We start from the raw sequence: 10,288 nt of genomic DNA on the forward strand, positions 1-10,288 counted from the left end.
ATCAGGAGTGGATCCATTATATTTATCAGGAGTGGATCCATTATATTTATCAGGAGTGGATCCATTATATTTATCAGCAGTGGATCAATTATATTTATCAGGAGTGGATCCATTATATTTATCAGGAGTGGATCCATTATATTTATCAGGAGTGGATCCATTATATTTATCAGGAGTGGATCCGTTTGGACTCCCGAGTGGAGCAGCAGTCTAAGGCACTGCATCTCAGTGCGAGAGGCGGCACCACAGTCCCTGATTCAAATCAAGGCTGTATCACATCTGGCTGTGATTGGGAGTCCTATAGGGCGGCGCACAATTGGCCCAGCGTTGTCCGGGTTTGGACAGGGTAGGCAGTCATTGGAAATAAGAATTTGTTCTTATCTGACTTGCCTAGTTAAATAATGGGAAATATATATAGAGTTGAAGTTTACATACACCTAAGCCAAATACATTTAAACTCAGTTTTTCACAATTCCTGACATTTAATCCTGGTAAAAATTCCCTGTTTTAGGTCAGTTAGGATCACCACTTCATTTTAAGAATGTGACATGTCAGAATAATAGTAGAGAGAATGATTTATTTCAGCTTTTATTTCTTTCATCACATTCCCAGTGGGTCAGAAGTTTACATACACTCAATTAGTATTTGGTAGCATTGCCTTTAAATTGTTCAACTCGTGTCAAACGTTTCGGGTAGCCTTCCACAAGCTTCCAACAATAAGTTGGGTGAATTTTGGCACACTCCTCATGACAGAGCTGGTGTAACTGAGTCAGGTTTGTAGGTCTCCTTGCTCGCACATGCTTTTTCAGTTCTGACCACCATTTTTCTATCGGTTTGAGGTCAGGGCTTTGTGATGGCCATTCCAATAACTTGCCTTGTTGTCCTTAAGTCATTTTGCCACAACTTTGGAAGTATGCTTGGGATCATTTTCCATTTGGAAGACCCATTTGCGAACAAGCTTTAACTTCCTGACTGATGTCTTGAGATGTTGCTTCAATATATCCACATAATTTTCCTCCCTCATGATGCCATCTATTTTGTGAAGTGCACCAGTCCCTCCTGTAGGATAGCACCTTCACAACATGATGCTGCCATCCCCGTGCTTCACTGTTGGGATGGTGTTCTTCGGCTTGCAAGCCTCCCTCTTTTTCTTCCGAACATAACAATGGTCATTATGGCCAAACAGTTCTATTTTTCTTTCATCAGATCAGAGGACATTTCTTCAAAAAGTACGATCCTTGTCCCCATGTGCAGTTGCAAAACGTAGTCTGGCTTTTTTATGGTAGTTTTGGAGCAGTGGCTTCTTGCTTGCTTAGCGGCCTTTCAGGTTATGTCGATACAGGACTCGTTTTAATGTGGATATAGATTATTTTGTAACTGTTTCCTCCAGAATCTTCACACGGTCCTTTGCTGTTGTTCTGGGATTGATTTGCACTTTTCCCACCAAAGTACGTTCATCTCTAGGAGACAGAACGCGTCTCCTTCCTGAGCAGTATGACGGCATGGTGTTTATACTTGTGTACTATTGTTTGTACAGATGAATGTGGTACCTTCAGGCGTTTGGAAATTGCTCCCAAGGATGAACCAGACTTGTGGAGGTCTACACTTTTTTTTGAGGTCTTGGCTGATTTCTTCTGATTTTCCCATGATGTCAAGCAAAGAGTCATTGAGTTTGAAGGTAGGCCTTGAAATACATCCACAGGTACACCTCCAATTGTCTCAAATTATATCAATTAGCCTATCAGAAGCTTCTAAAGCAATGACATCATTTTCTGGAATTTTCCAAGCTGTTTAAAGGCACAGTCAACTTAGTGGATGTAAACTTCTGACCCACTGGAATTGTGATACAGTGAATTATAAGTGAAATATTCTGTCTGTAAACAATTGTTGAAAAAATTACACAAAGTAAATGTCCTAACCGACTTGCCAAAACTATAGTTTGTTAACAAGACATTTCTAGAGTGGTTGAAAAATGAGTTTTAATGACTCCAACCTAAGTGTATGTAAATTTCCAACGTCAACTGTATATCACTTTTTTTTCAGTAGTGGATCCAATGCATTTATCAGGAGTGGATCCATTATATTTATCAGGACTGGATCCATTGCATTTATCAGGAGTGGATCCATTATATTTATCAGGAGTGGATCCATTGCATTTATCAGGAGTGGATCCATTATATTTATCAGGAGTGGATCCATTATATTTATCAGGAGTGGATCCATTGCATTTATCAAGCGTGGATCCATTACATTTATCAGGAGTGGATCTATTATATTTATCCGTAGTGGTTTCTTTGCATTCATCAGGAGTGGATCCATTATATTTTCAGGACTGGATCCATTGCATTTATCAGGAGTGGATCCATTATATTTATCAGGAGTGGATCCATTGCATTTATCAGGAGTGGATCCATTATATTTATCAGGAGTGGATCCATTATATTTATCAGGAGTGGATCCATTGCATTTATCAAGCGTGGATCCATTATATTTATCAGGAGTAGATCCATTGCATTTATCAAGCGTGGATCCATTATATTTATCAGGAGTGGATCCATTGCATTTATCAAGAGTGGATCCATTGCATTTATCAGGAGTGGATCCATTATATTTATCAGGAGTGGATCCATTGCATTTATCAAGCGTGGATCCATTGCATTTATCAGGAGTGGATCTATTATATTTATCCGTAGTGGATCCATTGCATTTATCATGAGTGGATCCATCGCTAAGATAAAGTCAGGAAGAGCAGAGCTTCCTATGAAAATATTTCTCATTCCACGAACCTTTGGCTGTAGAGGAGTTTGGATTTAATTTGTGTTTTCTTAAGAGGGGGTGCCTCGCGGTACAGGATGGGGAATTCTCCTCGATCCAGGACTTTAGGCTCCTGCTTATTCACGATTTATTAGACTCAAGTAATAGGAACCATGAAGGGAGAGGGTTCCGCGAAGCAGAAGGCTGTTCTAAAAATGGGGCCTAATGTTATTAAGATACGAAACACCGTGTTAAATCAAACCCCCCAGCACAAACTGCCTTCGGTTTGTGGTCCACTTTTTTTCATTCCCCAAATGTTATTTGTGGGGTTAGAAATTCAGATAGGGATCAGGTTTCTAATGATTTATATTCAGTCTTTTGCTTCGATAACAAAACTCTGTGGTTGATGCAGTGTTTGCTCCACAAGTATATTTCAGATAATTGACTTGGATAGAGAATATTTGGATACAATTGGGAAAAAGAGTTAATATGAGTCCTATTTCATTAGATGAATACTTGGTTGTTTTCTGAAATACAAAATGGTGGGTTGTAATCTAGCTGCCAATGCAGTTTCATGGAAAATAAACACAAACAGAGATGGATTTGCTCAAAACAATGATATTTGATAGATATGAAATGAATACTGTTTCTGGGTCTGAACCACATGCCTGTAGGCCTATAGGAAGGAGGGCAGAATTGAGTACACTTTCAGCCAATATAACTGAATGATACTATCTTCAGTTAACTGAATACGTTAAGTACTGTACTATCACAGTCGGCCGGTAGCCTAGCGGTTAGAGAGGCAAGCCAGAATCTGGAGGATTGCCAGGTCGGAGCCGAAGTCCAACGTGAAAAACCTGTTGGTAAATGAGCTGGAAACCTAAGAGTTGCTGGTATCAAATCCTAGATGCTGTTGTGCCCTTGAGCAAGGCACTTATAACCCCCCACAACAGCTGCCCAGTGTGGCAGCCCCCCGCACCTCTCCAAAAACCTCTATGTGTGTCTTTCAGAGGGGTTGGGTTAAAAGCAAAATTCATATTTTGGTTGGACTGTGTGTGTCTTTCAGAGGGGTTGGGTATTTTTGGTTGGACTGTGTGTGCGATCGACCAATAAAGTGATCTCAATCTTAAATGTTAATATATGAATTAAAGATATAAAGGTCATTAAATATATAATCGATAAATGTATCATTATTTTAATAGCTTTCCTATAAGTCTTATGGAAATGTATGTATTGTAATATTTGATCACCTCAACATTTCAAGTAAATGAATATCCATGTGCAAGTGATGACTGAAGGTTTCTTACATGCCGTATTAGGTGTGGAGCAAAATGTCAATGGAACTCTTGTCTGCATTTCTCAGACACAAAATAATGCTTTTGTTATTTTTTGTGCTCCGAGCAAGAAGCAGAGATCCAGACTGAACGCTTCTGAACGAAGCTGTCGTGATCTACGAGTGTTTAAAGGTGATTGGAATGGCTACCAAAACACAGAGGGCCATTTTAGATCGGAGCTATGAAGGGGTCCTTGAGAAATATGAATACCTGTCTTTGGAAAAATCCTTAGTGTGGTTCCCTTAAATTACTTAATTAGTTTCCTGGCAAGAAAAAGGCCTCCGTGATTAGCTGTTTTCTTCAGTACTTAGGCCAAGCACAAGTGTTGAAAGGATTCAACTGCCACCAAGGAAAATAAAGAGCTTTAAAGAAGTAGGACCGAATGGTATACTCCCCCAACACTACCCTTAGTATAAAGACAGACAATTTACTCCACCACACACACACACACACACACACACACACACACACACACACACACACACACACACACACACACACACACACACGCACAAACTAAGTGATTTGGCGTAAATAAAACTTATTGAAAAACGTATATTTACAAATCAGTAGATGGACAACTCACACCAAGTCAGGTTCCTTGGACTGTAACGCCACCAAGGAGTAAAAAGGTTATGTTGTTTAAAAAATAGATTTTACTCAATCGGGGTCTCAACTTACTGTTGAGTGTTAGAATAGTGGAACACACAAGGTGCAATTTCATCAGTTTTTCTCTTCTTATGTCAGTCAGTGACAGTCACTCGAAGCCATGTCAGATAACCATTTTGTGATTGGTAAATTAGTTTAGCCTGCTATCTAAACTTGTAGTAATCACGGTTAAATTACCGCCAGGGGCCCCCATTGATTTTGTTAGTCACTCGCACCCAGATATCATATTAAAAGACTGCAACCATTTCTCTCCACCACATGGCAAAATGTATAGAATTGCAAGGAATTAGATGTAAAACTGCAAATTTTTCTCTCCACCCTTTTCAAAATGAGTAGAATTGCATAAAATGAGATAGAACATTGCTAAATCTTCTCTCAGACCCATGGCACAACATGGAGAATTGCAGCAAACTTGCTTAGCTAAAAGGCTAGGGCTCAGACTGCATGTGTGGGTATGGATGTGGGTACACAGACCCGCGAGCCGCTGCGGCCCCTCGTGATGAGCTCCGATTTTCTGAAGAAGGCACAGTGATGCCGAAACGTTGGTGATTAACCCAATAAATTACTGGGAGTTTATATATGGAGTGTGTGACTCTCTTTATTTAATTATTTTTATAGTTCCGAATTTTTGTGGCCATCAAATTTGCCCAGCCCTGCTCTAGCCTATAATATACAACGAGAATAATATGATTATATTGATCAGACCTAATTTAAATTCTCCTAATGTTGTTGAAATGATAGACATAACAAATATAGGTCTAGGTCTACTCTATGAGCTATACTGTCAAGTAGGTGTTGTGTGAGCTTTAACCTGCAGTGCAATGTATTTCAAAACGTTTCCAAATGAGGAAACTAGCTTACTGTACTGTACATTCTGATTGGAAATAGAATTGAAATGTCTTTGTCTGACAGGCTCCTTCATTATATGCATAGTATTTTACTGCAATGAAAACTTCTAATAATAATTTAAAAAAATGTAAATACATGGAGGAAGGACACTTCTGATAAGAAACATCAGTCACTGTCCCATATACTGTAGCCACCTTTATATGCTGTGAATTTAGTTTTCAAGCGAGTAGGCAGTAGGCTAGCCTGAGTGATGAAGTCAAATGGGTATTGGTGATATTTACTAAAGAAAGATCCTATAAATACTATGCAATTTTACCATTAATGTTCAAAATGAAGTTTTGTGGGAACTGAAGTGGCCTATATAGTCGGTCAGTTGAAACGGCTAGGAGATGTTTAAGAGAGCCGATGAGTTGGTTTAGGCCCAAAACCAACCAATATTATGAGTATCATCATTTTTATATGCATTGCCCGCTCTGGTAAACTATTGTTTGAAAAACAATACAGGCCGAATTAAACTTTGGTTAAACTTTTTCTGTAGAATTGTACCCTATAACCCATAAAGATAATTAAAGTGCTCAAAAAATCGATTACTGCACACAGAATGAACACAGGCTATTCATTTTTCTGAACAGGCAATAAAACTTTTGAAAAGCAATATGATATTCATACTCATATGAATCCACTTACCATGATTTAGGTCGAAAAAAAATCCGGTAGTTGTTCAACACTGTTCTCTCTCCATATGGCGTAGCGTGTTCAAATCTCTATAGCAAAACGTTTCTACAGATGAAACTGGAAGGTTCAACGCAGGATAAGTCTTTACTCACTGTGGATGGCTATTTATTATTCTTCAAAGTGATGATGACTGCAGATTTTAGAAATGTGTGCGCACTTAGTTTGGATTTCTTGAATCGTTCGTCTACTACGGTCTAATAAACCGAAATGACAGCTTTCCAGCGAATCTAAGGGTGCGTTTTCATCCGAAACATTGAACCCGTTTGTCGATAAGTGTTTCATACACCTTCAGGAGCGCGTGTATGCTTTGGCGCTGGTAAGGAAGTGATGATAAGGGTAAATGAAAAAATGTTGGTTCCTCCTCCTGAGGGTTTTCTCAATACCCGCGAGCGGAGTGCTGTACAGTGTGTGTGTGTGTGTGTGTGTGTGTGTGAGAGAGTGTGATCCCGCGCGCGCTTGTGCTTGTGCCATTACGCAGGAGTTGCTTTCAATTGGCTCTCTATATTCTTCATTTAACAAAATAGCTCAGGCGGAGTTGAGCTCTTCCTCTATCGCTTTATCTCACCTTTGTATCTTTGTTTGGTAAAGAATGCCTCTCTCGACCGTTGTTTACACAAAGACGACGAGAATCTCACACGTTTAGGGCTTCCCTGGAAGTCTGTTATGGTGTTGACATTATGTGTGGATTAATCATTTATTCTAATGACCCTAGGGTATTGACTGGTTTCTAAAGGTCCTTAATGTGTGTATATTTTGATATCTCTTAGGCCTATACGTATACCCACTATAGTGTGTGTTCACAATAATTGGTTTATACATGTCCATTCATTAAAATAACAACTTGAAGCACTTTAATACTTTATTGCCTTATAAACGTGTCTTTCATAGCACCTTATAGAATATAACATTATTTACCTTCCTAAATAAATGTGAAGTACAGTCACACTTTAATATAAAGCATATTAAAGGCTTAATTAAGCCTTCATAAACCCATTATAAGGCCTACATAAATGCTTCAAGAATAATTTGCTAATGTCATGATAGGGTTGAAAAAGAGTTACGCCACAATTTGCAACGCACTAGGCCTACCCATCATATCATCCTGTGTATGTTAATTAACAAATGATTTGTTACCTTATGAAGGCTTAATGAAGGCTTCATTAGGCCTTTTGAAGATATATTTCATTCAAAGTGTGACCGTTGAGTTTAATAAAGCTCTGCAACTGCATATAACAATGTACTTGTAAGGCAATATAACACATAAAAAATAGACGTTTTTACATACCCTAATGTTTAAAAATAAATGGTCAAACAATAAATAATGCTTTACACTATTAATGTTATTTGCTAATGGTTTATTAATAAACCCTAACTAAATTTGTCTTATTTGAAATTACACAAATACACTATCCCCACTGTCAATTAGCTTTGGTATGCACTGTAAACAAAATATCATAGCTGGTTATAGCTTGACTGTGGTTAAATGGGCAATCCGAGATGAATTGGGACACATATTTCTTGATTTATACAGCCATTGTTTCTTAAAGAACATACCTTCCAAATGTTTCATTATTACACCAAGTTTTAAAGAAAAGAAAAACATATTGACTGAATGTAAACATTTGCATATGGAAAGTCTCAACTAAATATGTCTCAACCAATATTATCATGTAAAAATTCAATCAATAGCCTGGTCATTGATTTGCTTCAATCAGGGCTCTACTTGATGTGTGTGAGGGCCCACCACCTTGCGGCAAAACATTTTAGTGGTACCCTCTTGACAGCAGAGAGAAAAAAAGTCGTTTTAAGTAAATTTCCTGCAATTCTGCACATTTTGCCATGGGGCGTAGAGAAAATGTTGCAATTTTAAAGCACATTTACTACAACTCTATAATCATTTTGCCATGGGGCGGAGAGACATTTTTGTCGTTTTAAAGCAAATTTCCTGCAATTCTATACATTTTACCATGAATTATGCAATGTTAATATGATATCTGAGTGAGAATTACTAACAAAATCAATGTGGGCCCCCTGGAGGTCGAGCCGGTTGGTATTCGACCATGATTACTACAAGTCTAGACTAAATGACCTGGCTAATTTAGTGGCTGTCGGTAACTGACATAACAAGAGAACAACCGATGATGCCCAACCAAATTTTGAAATGGCATCTGGTGTATTTTACTGTTCTTACTCTCAATAGTAATATATATTAAACATTGGTTAGTGTGCCCCCTAACAGCCGGGGGCACTAAGTGACTGCTTGTGAGACAAGCTTCTTTCTGAGCCAGACGTCCTCTTCCTTCCTTACTCCCCCACTCCACCTTGCAGTGTCGCCCTCTTCTGATCCACCTCAGACAACATTTTACTTTTTCACTTTTTCACTTATCTCACTCGTTTTGGATCAATTCCAAAATGCCAGGCTGCTGCCTCGCCCAAATTTTGCTCTGTGAATCTGATGACTGCTAGCTTGAATTTGACGTGTTATCATTTTTGTGGCACCATGGCAATAAAGACAGAATTATTAATTTATTTTTTATGCACATGACCATGGGAATATCAGAGCTGTGTTCATGGTAACCTCGTAAACAATTTATTTTGTCCCGGCGTTTATTTCAAACAGGCGTTTATTTGCTGAAATGTGTGCCGATGCCCGGCTATGAAAAGGGACAGACGGCTATTTGAGACAGTGTTTATTTGACGTTTTACAGTATATATTAGGCTATATCATAGACATAAGCATTAGAAAATTAAACCCACTGCTGCCACCATGTTGCAATTTGCTTTGTGTTGTACTGGACAATATAAAGTTAGGCAAACATTCATTGAAGGTTGTGGTTACTACTGGTGATGGAGAGGCGAGAGAATTTGTCCGCCATGTTTTTTGTTTTGGTCAGGGCTCAGAGTTGGCTTATTGATATTTTGATGTAATCTTGCCCACCAGCTGGCTCTCTCTCTGTAATTCGAGCTTGGGGACAAGGTACATTTTGATAGCTGGCTCTACTTCCATATGTAGTGCGATTAACAGGGAATTGTCAATGTCCTGGATCCCTATTTCAGCTAATCAGATTGCAGATTCTCCGAACCCATTTAATAAGTATATATTTTATATCACATGTCCAGGCACAAAAGACAGAACCTTAAACCATGCCAGAACTGGGGCACAAAGGCAGGCGGTTGTCTAGGAGTCTTGTCGGAGTCGAGTCCTCACCAGTCTGGATGTATATCCTGTAATATGAGGAAGTCTGTCGCTGGGAACCTGCGAACTGCAGGCCTGGCGAAAGAGGAAACAGGAAGCTCCCTCTGACACCATTTTGACACCTCGAGAACGACAAAGTTATTCAGCAGGAGGGAACGCAGGCAAGAGTTTCTCATACATGCTAATTCCCATGTATAGACACAAAACAAGAAATATAGGACTTAATTACCTCCAGTTAGAGTATAACCATGTGTACATTCTCCCAATTCAGCATTGCTTTTGATGCGTTCGTGATGAATTTCGATAGCCCTCCGACAAATATGTGAGTTTCCTATATTAATACTCTCTCACTTGCTGTGGAACTCAAACCAACACAGAGGAGAGAGCAGAGAGAAGTGGTTGGGGCGGGGATATGGAAAAGTCCCATAGCGTTACCTAGGACTCTGGGATGTACTGTGACCCAGACATGGACTTTGTCTGCTTCTGATTCATTTGCAAGTTCCATTCTTTGTTAGGAATGTCGGCGGGGAAATAAAAGCGACCATTGTCTCTTCCTCCTCTGAAGAGCTCGGGTGGCTCGCTTTTGCAAAGTCACACGGCTTAATGGCCCTGATCATGTACTTACTCCCTCAGAAAACCTATTCAAATACTTTGCTACATAAAGTAACATGTGTGTTAACAATAAATTGAGCCTCAAAACGTTTTTTTCTAAGGTGCATGCTTAAAATTCCAGGAGGACAGGGGAAGAGGA

At 39.1% G+C, this 10,288-nt stretch overlaps 1 protein-coding gene across 2 annotated transcripts in view; it reads right to left on the reverse strand.

The window, feature by feature from the left end:
- Positions 1 to 6,762, reverse strand: part of LOC129815695 (eyes absent homolog 2-like) — a 59,731-nt gene extending 52,969 nt beyond the window's left edge. For both annotated transcript variants that reach the window (XM_055869733.1, XM_055869732.1), the window contains exon 1: positions 6,294 to 6,762. The gene's annotated coding sequence lies outside the window, so the exon portion shown is untranslated. The remainder of the gene's footprint in view (positions 1 to 6,293) is intronic.
- Positions 6,763 to 10,288: the final 3,526 nt, after the last annotated feature.

Source organism: Salvelinus fontinalis, chromosome 18, assembly GCF_029448725.1.
Source record: "Salvelinus fontinalis isolate EN_2023a chromosome 18, ASM2944872v1, whole genome shotgun sequence".
Classification (NCBI taxonomy): Eukaryota; Metazoa; Chordata; class Actinopteri; order Salmoniformes; family Salmonidae; genus Salvelinus; species Salvelinus fontinalis.